Raw genomic sequence first — 12,619 nt, forward strand, 5'->3', positions numbered from 1 at the left:
GCGCATTTTCCAGGGCCTTTATCAATAAATGATGGGCAATGGACCAGGGGCTGCCCCTGCTTAGCTAAACACACACTTCTCTCTCTTTCTTTTTGCCTTTTTCCTCCTCATTCATACCAGCAAATGCGCATTAGTATAGTATAGAAAAATAACTAAAGAAAATGGGGTACCTTGCATCCTCCCGTCTTCAGCAAAAGTCTAAGCATTGAAATCCAGAGTTAAGAACTGGCTTTTCACTTAAAATTGACATCATGGGTGACAGTTCTTTTATAATAATAAAGACATGTCACAGACGGAAGGTGGAAAAAATAAAATTAATGATCTCTCTATCACACTGTTATGACATACTGAGACACTTGAATGTAACATAACTTTCATTATTGTTGGTTACTATGTCAAGTCCAAATGTCTGCCTTAAAAAAGGCCCATTCTGTCTACTAGTTGTCTGCTCAAAACTTTACTCAACTCAACAGAAGTCACTGAGACCAGGGTTCATATCTTATGTATATTTTATGAAATATAATTTCAATACCATTTTGCAATACATTTTATTTATGATAACTAATATAAATCTCCCATGCCTCATATTGTTTGGTTTTTTTTTTAAAAGAAGCGTCCTATTAAAAGAGATATTTGAATTTAAGTACATAAAAAGTGCATGCTTATACATACAGTATGATGAACAGAGACATCCCACTAACCCAGAAACTAAACGGTATGTTCTGTAGACCTACTCATACTGGATTTTCGAGGCCAATACATATATTGGTATTTGTGAGTTGAAAAAGAATCTGGTTAACAATATATCTGCTGATAGTGTTTTTTAAGTATATAACAACCAACCAATATATCTGCAGTAACTATTGGCTAAAACATTATTCTGGTCAATTTATTGGCCTAGCTCTAGTATTTAATGTTGCTTAAGACCAAGATTACATCAAATCCTAACATTTAAAAGGGGACATTTTCAAGTATTGACTCATCTAACAGGTTTTTAAAGGTTCAATGATCTCGATTAAAAAAATAAGAGCCTTAACCCTGGTAGAAATGCTTTGTGTAAGTACGGCTTCAGTTGGCAATAATTGGGTGATGTAAAGAGAATATCAGGTAAGCATGAGCAGATATGGGTTATCTTAATCTTGTAAAAAATATATTTATATCAGGTGACTTTTGAGGTTGCTATGAGCCCCATTTTATCCAACATTATGAAAGAGAAAACAAAATCCTGAGTTTCAAACGGGCCAGGATAAAGTAAACAGAGGGCGGCAAACTTATCGAAACTTGTTCTTGTCTTTGTGTCCTTTGTTCCCCATAAAGACTTTTGTAAAACTGAAACATTTTAAAAATCCAACAGTTTATACCTGGCTACATGCTCAAAACTAACAGGGGGCATGTTGGACTGAGGACAGACTGGACAGTTACTCATTATCACCTCAAGTGATTTTACAAAACGGAACAAGCCAGGACTAACTGGTTAGCATGCTTATTTCAATAGATAGTAAAACAATACATAGTGTAAAAACCGTTAGTTCATTTATCGAATGTTGAAAACTAAAATTCTAACCATACGTCAGACATTGCACCTTTGAAAAGACAACTTTTCCATTACAACACAAGGCCCTGAATTAATGATTGATTTAATGAGTATACAATATTCTATGTGACTAAAATTAGGGGAAAAAAAGGGAGAAGTGCAATCTTGGACCAATTGTCCTGGGATCTAACATATGGCACTTGCAGTGACGCAGGGGGCATCTCAGGTAAATAAACCAGTATCTGGCACACTACAGTAGAGTCTGACTTGGCATGGTTGTAGTGACATAGGGAGCTTGGCCAGGGTATGCATGTATGCACACACACACACACACACACACACACACACACACACACACACACACACACACACACACACACACACACACACACACACACAGAGCTAGATTGGGAGCTCTGAGGGGCTGGATCCAGGGATTACTCTAACCACATTTATTTATTAACTCTCAATTAAGTATGGGTGTCCCAGGGCTTAAAGTGGCTTAGTGAGCAAGTGGGACCCCAAGCACATTTTGATGACAGTCAAGGCCCCTGATCTCAGTTCACTCCATTTTGCTGATTAAATATAAGCTTTTCATCTGTGGATACAATGCTATTAATTAAATCATTAGACGAGTGATTCACTTATGAGCAAAGGGAGCAGTGAAAAGAGAGACTCACACGAGTAGCTCGCTGCAATAACTACTGAAATATTCATTATATAAAAAAAGATTGCCTAAATTCATTGACAAGGATTACATGTGTAGAGACCCTCTCCCTTCCTTCATTGGGCCAACCCCCTTCAGCATGGGCACACAGTCCCTTTTTGATCACTAGATAAAGGGATCGAACAAACGCAGGAATCACACACACTAGTATAATGGGGTGTGCGCTGCTTTACACACACACACACACACACACACACACACACACACACACACACACACACACACACAGTCACACACAAAGTTACGATGAGCCTATTAAGAATGTTGCATTTTAAACAGTTCTTTAATGAAATATGACCATGGAGTTGTAATAGCTTGCTCGGGGGAAGTAGGATCACTGTAAATGAAGAGGGTAAAAACAGTGCTGCGTTTTCTGTTTCCCTGCTGAATTACAAACCAAACATGATGCAAAGTGTCCGTATTTGTAGTGCATCCCTCGGCTGATTAAGGGCCCATTCACACACAGGCGCATTGCTTAGGAGAAACGCATCTCAGATCCATGCATTTTAGTGAAAGAACACGACTCATAGCGTTCAGCAAGTGGCAGTGAACACTGTCAGGTGGTTGCATTTTTGTCACAGCACAAGTTTGAAAAAGTTTAAAAATTTTGAAGACACACTGTAAAGATCATCTGATCAAACACTAAGTGATGTAGCTGCAGTGTTGCACACTCATCTTCTTTCTTTCCCCTTAACTTATGATGTGCTTAGCACTTAAAGAAGGAATCCTCACGCTCACAATTTAACTAAAAGCAGAATCTGTCCATTATGTAAAGGCATTATGCAAAGTTACACCTCATAAGCCTCAATAACGTAATACAAGAATCATGTTCAAAACTGCCACAAAAATTGTAAACACAAAATCATTAACTAATTTCTTGCTTTAAAGAAAATAATATTGCATGTGTGTGTTAAGAAAAAGAGGTTTCCTCATTTAGTTTTTGTAGAGCCAGCATCTAGTGGCCATCGCAGGAACTACGTCTTAGCACTGGTTTCAACATTTCAAAGGACAGTTCACCCAAAAAATTTAAACTCAGTCATTATCTACTCACCCTCATGATGATGGAAAGTCGGGTGAAGTTTTATAGTCCACAAAACACTGCTGGAGGTTTACGGGAAAAGGCATGGCACTCATCTCCCAAACAATTGAGGCAAAGGATCACCAGGATTAAACTGTTAAAAAAGACAATAAAACCACAAAATGTCTCCATACTGCTTGTCCAAAGTAATCCAAGTGTCCTGAGGCCATGACGTGCCAAGTTGTTTTGAAAAACATCACTGGCACTGTGATTTTCAAAACAACTTGGCACGTCAGGGCTTCAGGACACTTTGACTACTTCAGACAAGCAGTATGGAGACATACTGTGGTTTTACTGTGTGTTTTTTATAACATTTGAATCCTGGTCACCATTTGCTTCAATTATTTGGGAGATGAGTGCAACACCTTTTACCTGTGAACCTCTGGCAGTGTTTTGTGGACAATAAAACTTCACCTGACTTTCCATCGGCATGAGTTTAAGTAGAAAATGACTTCATTTTCATTCTTGGGTGAACTATCCCTTTAAGGTTTTGTCTTCTACAGACTAATTCATAATTTTGTATATTCACAAGGTTCAGCGTGATGTAACTGTCATCTGCCCACATCCACAAGGGTCCATGCGGACCCCTATGCGGACATCAAATACGCATGCTTCACTTTAAAATTATCATCTCTTGTTCTACACACCAGTCCACTCAAAAGCACTGTCAAGCCAGTCGCAACCGTGGCACCCCTGAGAAGTTAGTTTTAAGTTAGATATTCCACAGACAAAAGTATGTCCAAGCCTTTAGATTATTAATACAATTCCCCTAAAAACACTAATGATCATCTTTTGATATGACTTTACATCAGTGCTTGTATTTACTTTAAAGGGCTTTGTGCATAAATCTAATGAAGTAAAATTTACCTCACAATGTAATTTGTATCAGTCTACTTAACATTAAATTATACAATATACTACATATAGTACTTTCCTTATTTTGGATTGTTGCATATTACATTCATGCTACATTACCATTACATTTTAAAATCACTGAACAGATGGATTCGGAGTATACCAACAAGTAATAGAAAGGTATTTGTGAGAGGAGGGGAAAGGGTTTTGTGGGAGGCAGCACTAGAGGTTGATAACCACAGACAGCTACAGCACTCTGTGAGGTGTAATATGAAACAAAGCTGCAGGTTCTTCTTTACTGTAAGACACCTCTTTCACCTCTCGCTGACATGAGAGCGCAGGAGTTGGGAGAGGAGTTGGCTTTGATAGATGGACGGGCAGAGTGAAAGAGATACAGAGAGGCAATGGAAAAAAATTGGGAGAAGGAAAGAGATAAAGAATTAAAGAGAGAAAGAGAGAAAGGCTTGTCTTTCAGGAGCCGATGTTCTGGGAGGCCTGTCGGAGGAGGTGAGTGCTGTCGAGCAGATAGAGGCAGCCTGAACGAGCAGGTGGAGTACAGCGAGACAGAGCAGGTCAAAGCTTCAGTGCTGCCACCCAGGAAGCTAAAGGCCAGACAATCAGCATGGCAGGGACCACAGCTGTGTGATGTTATGATGGCTGAGCAACTGAAAGGATCCTGACAATACAGTGTGCCTCTCTGTGTAGGCAGCAAACAGTATTGCACTTTATGTTCTTGATGGGGAAAAACACAGTATGACATGCTGTTTTTGAGAGAAGAAAATCATCGAAGCCTGAAAGTGTCTGTGCCAGATATGCTCAAGAACATGCCTCTTATTAAAGGGTCAACTCATAAAAATTACACAGAAACATTTTCTCATCTGCCCACCGTGGTTTCTGGCCATGTAGATACATTTGGTTCTATTTGTCCAGGTTTTGATACAGCTTCTGTGGTTCTTAGTTAGGGATTACAATTCATGCATGGGAGGACATGACTATCTGTACAAAATGTTCTCGCTATACAACCAATTTTTCCTCATCAGTCAGTCCCATATGGTCTAGCGGTAAGGATTCCTGGTTTTCACCCAGGTGGCCCGGGTTCAACTCCCGGTATGGGAATGCAGTTTTAAGGACTCCTTGGAAGTTACATGGAACCTGCAAAATAACAAATCCGGAAAACTCAGGGTAAGGCCAATTAAACAGACAAAGAGAGACACATAAATCCATAGACTATACCCTCTGAGGACCATGCATGAATGAGTTTCTTCTCAGGGTGGCTGAGCTAAGCCTTAGAAAATATCCAGGACATCCAGGAAGAAGTTGAAGAAGTCTTCACATTGAAAAGGGGTCAGCTGAGGTGGTTCAGGAAAGCCTCCTGGGCGCCTCCCATTAGAGGCACATCCGACAGGCCCAGAATATGCTGGAGGGTTATATATGTTATATTTCATCTGGCCTGGGAACACCTGGGGATCCCACACGAGGACCTGGAAGGCGTTGCTGGGGAAAGGGATGCCTGTAGTACTTGCTCAGCCTGCTTCCCCCAATCTGGCCCCAGATAAGCGAATGGTAATGGATAGATAAACAGACCAACATTGGTAGCATGGCTAAAAATACAACTGCAATAAGTTTTCTGGCCCCCAGAAAAACATCAGAGTCACTCCAAATTAACAGTCCCATATGGTCTAGCGGTAAGGATTCCTGGTTTTCACCCAGGCGGCCCGGGTTCAACTCCCGGTATGGGAATGCAGTTTTAAGGACTCCTTGGGATTTACATGGATAATCAAAATGTTGATGTCCAAGAGTTGTAAGTGGACGCCTCTCATTAGAGACACATCTGATGTGTCGGAGGCTCGAGGCAGACCCAGGACACTCTGAAGAGCTTTATATTTCATCTGGCCTGGGAACACCTGGGGATCCCACAGGAGGACTTGGAAGGCGTTGCTGGGGAAAGGGATGACTGTAGTGCCTTGCTCAGCCTGCTTCCCCCAATCTGGCCCCAGATAAGCGAATGGCAATGAATGGAAAAACAGACCAACATTGGTACATTACTTGCATGGCCAAAAATACACCTGCAATAAGTTTTCTGCCCCCCGCAAAAACATCACAGTCCCATATGGTCTAGCGGTAAGGATTCCTGGTTTTCACCCAGGCGGCCCGGGTTCAACTCCCGGTATGGGAATGCAGTTTTAAGGCCTCCTTGGGATTTACATGGATAATCAAAATGTTGATGTCCAAGATGTCAACTCCCGGTATGGGAAGAACAGTTATCTAATCCCCTATAAGTGAGAAGCAGGCTTAAACACATGGTAATGCTAGAAGAAAAGTCAGAGAAATTGACAAAGTCAAGAGGCTTCTTCCTCTGACAACCATGAATGTCTGCTCAATACTTGAGATCAATCCATCCAACAATTTATGTTGTTTATATTCAGTCTAGAAGAAGATGTTTGTCCAAACTGACATCCCTCAAGCTACGTCCCTAGTATGGCCAGAAATTCAACTGTGAAATGTCTCTCCTAAGAACGACAACAAAAAAACAACTAGTCAGTCCCTTATGGTCTTTGATTCCTGGTTTTCATCCAGATGGCCCGCGTTCAACCCCCAGTGTGTGAACTGTGGTCTCAGGACCCCTGTACAACAGCAACATCTTTGGGGAATTATCCTCCGGAAATGAAATACATAAATCCTGGTAGCACCACAAACTGAGAATGTCATGGTAGTTTCAGACTGATATCTCAGAAAACCAAATATCTTCATCTCTAGATAGGATTTGAGATAAGAGAGAAAATATTGTATGTTTTCAAAATAAATAATTGGGTTTACAGCCTTTTAAAGGTATTCAAACAGCATGGCATCACTTGACTGCACAAACAACAATACGGTTGAAACTAATGTCTGGTTCATGGCTGCAAGGTAAACCAATGGCAGGGGTACAAAAGCAGATGAGAAGGATGCTCCTCCCATATAGATAGAACTGTGTGGTTTGAGCATCTGCCAGTTCACCACCCATAGGGGAGTGTCGGTGGGCTCTTCAAACACCCTGCGTGGGTCCTCCTCCTTTTGATGCTCCTGGAGAGGGAGAGGACAGGGGGAACAGGAGACACTCCTCCACACACGCTGCTGAGCTCTACTGGACCAGATGGGGGGAAAATGTAGGAAATACAGAGGGAGAGGAAAACTGGTAAATAAAAAAAAAGAAGCAAAACAGAGATGTTCAGAATCAGCTGGTATATATGTGAAGAAGCACAAGGGAAGTGTGGCAAAGCCACAAAGAGAAACTTGAATGGTAAGCACACATAAGGTCTTTAAAGCTTCATAGTGAGTTAAAGAAGTTTAAAAAAAAGTTCAGTCTCTAGACTGGAGTCGAAAAACATGCCGGCCAGGTGATCAGATAACTTTAAATTGCTTATAGTGCAGGGCAACCACAGACACACACACACACACACACACTATAAACTTCCACTTCCACACATTCATGACATTAAAGGATTCATAAAACCCAGGTATGGTGGATAAGTCAAACAAACATAGACCTTCAACCAGATGACCGCTGTATGCGTCCCACGTGAAACCAAAAGTCAACCTAATTTTGTGACTTTACAGACTTTTCACAACTATGAAGTAGTCAATTCTGAGGTATTTTATGTTGGTAGTTAATTAACTACATTAAATTAGTAAATCATTATTTCAACCCAAACCCAACTTTTTATCTTTCACTAAACCTAATCAAACTATGACCATTTCACAAGTTTAACCATGTACACAACGTGTTTGAAACTGCACTGCAGCCATTCATAACAAACATTGCATCTGCATTGTTTTCATGTTGCAAGAACGTAATTTTAATGTTATTACAAGTTTGTGTCCATTTCATGTATTCCTGGGAGACTGATAAAAATCCAGGGCTTTTCTTGCACTCAAATCTGACCTTGTGTTACCTTAAAGAAAATCATTAAAGATATTTAAAAAACAATACGCAGTAAAAACCTATATCAAATCTATTAAGTTAGAGTAAAAATATAATCTCAAAAACAGATACAATATAACACAAATAGACAAAAAATAATAATAGACCAAAAATACAGTTACAGAGCTGTAATAAGTTCTAAGCTTTCCCTAATCTAACAAAGGAAAGTGCAGTAGAGAAACCAATCAATTAAAGTCACGGGAGGACCGCAGAGTTTTCCTTTTTGATTGGAAGGTGGCTAAAGTTGGAGAGCAGCATAGTATAAGTCTTGGATTTAATGTACATCTTTGTAGCTGTGCATGATTTATTTAATGTTCTCCTTCTCATAGTACCTTAACAGCTTAAAATAAATCTTGCAATATTTGCAATTTTCAACAGGGTCATTTGCTTCGATAGAACTGCCAATACTGCCAATAAGAGCAAAAGACACACACACACACACACACACACACACACACACACACACACACACACACACACACACACACACACACAGCAGGATCAGAGGGAAAGCATCACAGGAAGGGAGCAGTAAGGGGGAGTGAATAGCTTCTATAACTTTAAGTTTTTCTCTGTGTTTTATTGGCTGCTGAGAGCAGACCCAGACTCAGCAGTTTTATATCTTGGAGGAGTCTTCTGGATAGGTTTAAGGCAAAACCTGCACTCCGACTCTGTGTGTGTGTGTGTGTGTGTGTGTGTGTGTGTGTGTGTGTGTGTGTGTGTGTGCGCGAGCATGCACGCTTGTGTGGAAGTGAGAGGGGTGGGTGTTAATCTCTGGCTTTATTCAGAGCATCAAATACCAAACAATGCTCACAGACACACACACACACACACACACACAACCTATTTGGACGATTGGGAGATCAAAAATGACTCCTCAAAGCAAAACTTTTTGGGTAATTGACAGGATGCTTGTATAAAAAACAGAGAGAACCATAAATAAATGAATACATGAAGCTTTTGTGTGGTTTTGGGTGAGCATCTGGTATCAAACATAGTCACACCTTGCGGATAAAAGCCATGACAGAAAAATTACAGCAACAATCAGTTAAATCCTGTACAAGAGGAAAAGCTGTTTCTCGCCAGTCTCTAACGGCTACCATTTGACTGACAGGTGTAGGTGAGAGGTAAGCTATGGAGACCAGCAGTCAAATGGACAATGGAAGTCTCTCCCGCGCTGACGTACAGATAAAAACATCTTACGCTGTGTGATCTTCAAAGACAGAGGACTGAGGAGCAGTCATGTCAAAATGGTTCAAAAGTTTTTCTGAATTATTGAAGAGCTCCGGGTTTTCTGATGACGTGGTGACAAACCAATGAGGTTAATAGTCAGGTGAGAGGAAATTATCTTTTAAAAACATAAAATCAACAGCTCGATTTGAGAAGTCAATCAAAAAATGTAGAAAATTAGGCCTCCTCTTGACATATGAGTGTTACTATTTGTACAAATCAGATAAAAGACTGATGATATAATATCTACAAGCCCAGCTGACTGGAGCTACACCACCATCTGAGCTAAGCGCATTGTGAGGGATGGATACTGGGAGGCAGACATGAATCATATGTCTGGGAATTATGTCCACAACATTTAATATAGTGGGAGTGCATTTCTGTTCACAGCCATGTGGTCTCAGCAAGGCCTAGACGGGGGAAAACAAATCTGTAATGGGCGCACAATTGAATCAGGTGTCTGGTCCTCTTAAGGAAATTAAGTTGTCGCTGGAGCGGGGCCACTTAATGAGAGGCAGGCTTGTGGACAGTGACGAATGGAGGGTGACACTGGCAAGAGTGTGAGGCCGCCACAATATCTGCATTTGGACTGGTGATGATTTTTCATCCATGAGCCCCCCACCATTCTGTTTCTTTCTCTTTCTATCTCCCTCAAAAACACACATATGGTATACACACACACTACCTCGCCTCCCTCCACCCTCCCATTTCCAAGCCTTCATTGGGGACACATTTGCTCCCCGTGTGATACTAGCCATTTATTTGCACATATATTCAAGGAAATGATGACAGCTAATAAAGAGGGAAATCTTCTTTCCACATGTTTTTTACTCCGTGGTGCATCTTGATGGTGGCCATTATGTGATTTTGATAGATGTCTCTCCATCGTCACAGTCAGCCGCAGCACAATGTACACAGCATGCCCTCCAGTATGAATACAGAGATATACAATACTATTAAGTTGCAAGGGAACCCCCATTTTAATAGAGAGGTACTGCAATGTTTATTTTTATTACATGATTTGATTTGGTCCATTGTTATGCATTCATAAATGAATGCACCAAGGATCTTATCTACTCAACCTTTGTTCATAAAATATTCATGGACAATTATGACTCAGTAATAACATCATTTTAAACAGATGCTATATAAAAAGTGCAATTGTAGGTTCATTTCAAAGTATCAAATACTCTGCAGGACTAAAAGGTGTGGACATGGATTCCAATAGTAACAAGTTACCAGTGGGGCAAGAAGTATTATTACACTTAAAAGAGTACTGCACCGATCTAGAATTGCATCTCTATAACACTGTTGGATTCATGATGAACATTTTTTTCAAAAAGTATCAAAATCAATGCAGCAGAACCAGAAATATATATTTTTAATATTCACAAATTCTTCTTTAAAACTATTAATGTATAAACAAAAGCAGATACTAGAATTGGAGGTGGGCCCTGCTCATTTCCATGAAAATTGCTCAGTGATGCATAAAGCCAGAAAAGTTCAACTGCTGCATATAAAATTCACTGAATGATCGGCACTGCTTACGCAGAGTGTGGCATGTAGAGCAAGTGCAATAAAGACTTCCGCCAGCCAAGCTGACTACTTCCAGTTTAGTGCTCTGCAAAACTGAATAGAGTTACAATAATTAAATCGTGCAGTTCCTTTAGACTTTCTACATGTTATCAGATCAAATGGATCAAATTCTGATGGTGAAACAATAATTTCCCGGGGGTTGTGACGCTAAAAAAAACGTATCCACTGATTTACAGATGTCTCTTTCGCCATGTAAGTCTATGGGAAAACATCTTTTAGTGCTCACATGATGGATGCAATTACACCATTTGGTCACCACAAAAATTGGTGTCAACCCCTGGCGCACTTCCTTGGGGTATGGTTAAAAGATGGCTTACATCACCCACAATGCAACATGATAGCCGACAGTTCAGTCCAAGATTTTTGGAGTGTTGGGCTAGTAACAGCTAATGTGGCCTCGAGCAGAGATGAGGAGCAGTTACAGAGGTCTCATCATTAAATATCTTGCTTCATTTGGCAAATTGCACATGGGATTACAGAACGTTGTTTTTAATTTTCTGGTCCATTCTGGACCATTTTCTGGTCTGCGTATAGACAAACAAAACGAAAAAGTAAAAGAAAAGAAACAAACAAATCAAAAACAAAAACAATATACCAGAATATTTTTAAAAAATCAGATAACCATGTGAAAGCTCATTGTAAGCTTTATGAAAAAAAATTTGAAGGTTACTTCTGACTTCAGCCTTCAAATATTTGCAGTCAAGTAAAAAGTACAATATCAAAAAGGTATTTGAGTAGAAGTGGTAAAAGGTAGAAAATGAAATTACTCAAAAGAAGCAAAGGAACCTCAAAAATAAAATGCACTTTGTTACTAAACACTACTGCAAGTTACAAAATCCTGTATATCATCACTCACATTACTGCTGAGTCTGCAACATAGGCAAAATATTTATGTTTTTTGTCAAAAGAAAGAAAGGAAAATAGAATATGGATGGACAACAGACAATTAGATGATGTTGCAGGCATGAGAAGTTTTTTCTTTGGTCACATTAGAATCTAATTAAAAGCTACACAAAGCTAGATGTTTTATAGGCAGCTTTCCACCCTGAAGGGGTTGGCTGTTTGATACTCTGATTTTACACCGATCACCACTGCACTTACTCTGATCATTCGTGTAGATACGGTAAGAACTAGATTTGTTTTCCCCCTCGTATACTTGTGAACTATTAAAATGCAGACCGATACGCAACTTGTGAGTGAAAAGCTCAGCAATCTGTCACCTAAATGGATTATCCTGACGTCGGAGATATGGCCACTAAACATGAAGACATGGAAATTTCTTTTGCTATGGCAAAATGGCCTTGAAAGGAGGAGTCATTCTCATTCCCATGGGTTGTTCCATCAATGTCTTCAATCCCCTCTTAAATTGATGTGAAGGGGAGCATCTCAATAGGTTTGATCCTTCGGTGCTGCACTGTCAATGATCAGGTGCTCATTTGTTTCTTACCAAAACGAGAAAACCGTGATCCCCTATGATGCTTGAGAAGTATTATGAAGCTTTTTCTTTTGTGTTTGACCTCCACCATTATATTCAGCGGAGACAACACTTACAGAAGCATCTACAATGCTAATTCAGTAACCTAATCCACGTGTAGCACAAACAGGCAGGACCAATACTTGACACTAAGACTCTACACG

The 12,619-nt window shown here is 40.0% G+C and overlaps 3 non-coding genes across 3 annotated transcripts; all 3 read left to right on the top strand.

The window, feature by feature from the left end:
* The first annotated feature begins 5,238 nt into the window (after positions 1-5,238).
* On the top strand, positions 5,239-5,310 carry trnae-uuc. The gene has a single exon. It is a non-coding gene; the product is annotated as a tRNA-Glu (tRNA).
* A 552-nt stretch (positions 5,311-5,862) lies between these two features.
* trnae-uuc lies at positions 5,863-5,934 on the top strand. The gene has a single exon. It is a non-coding gene; the product is annotated as a tRNA-Glu (tRNA).
* Positions 5,935-6,298: 364 nt separating this feature from the next.
* On the top strand, positions 6,299-6,370 carry trnae-uuc. Its single transcript has one exon. It is a non-coding gene; the product is annotated as a tRNA-Glu (tRNA).
* The last annotated feature ends 6,249 nt before the right edge of the window (positions 6,371-12,619 follow it).

The sequence above is a fragment of the Plectropomus leopardus genome, chromosome 4 (assembly GCF_008729295.1).
Source record: "Plectropomus leopardus isolate mb chromosome 4, YSFRI_Pleo_2.0, whole genome shotgun sequence".
In the NCBI taxonomy this organism is placed as follows: domain Eukaryota; kingdom Metazoa; phylum Chordata; class Actinopteri; order Perciformes; family Serranidae; genus Plectropomus; species Plectropomus leopardus.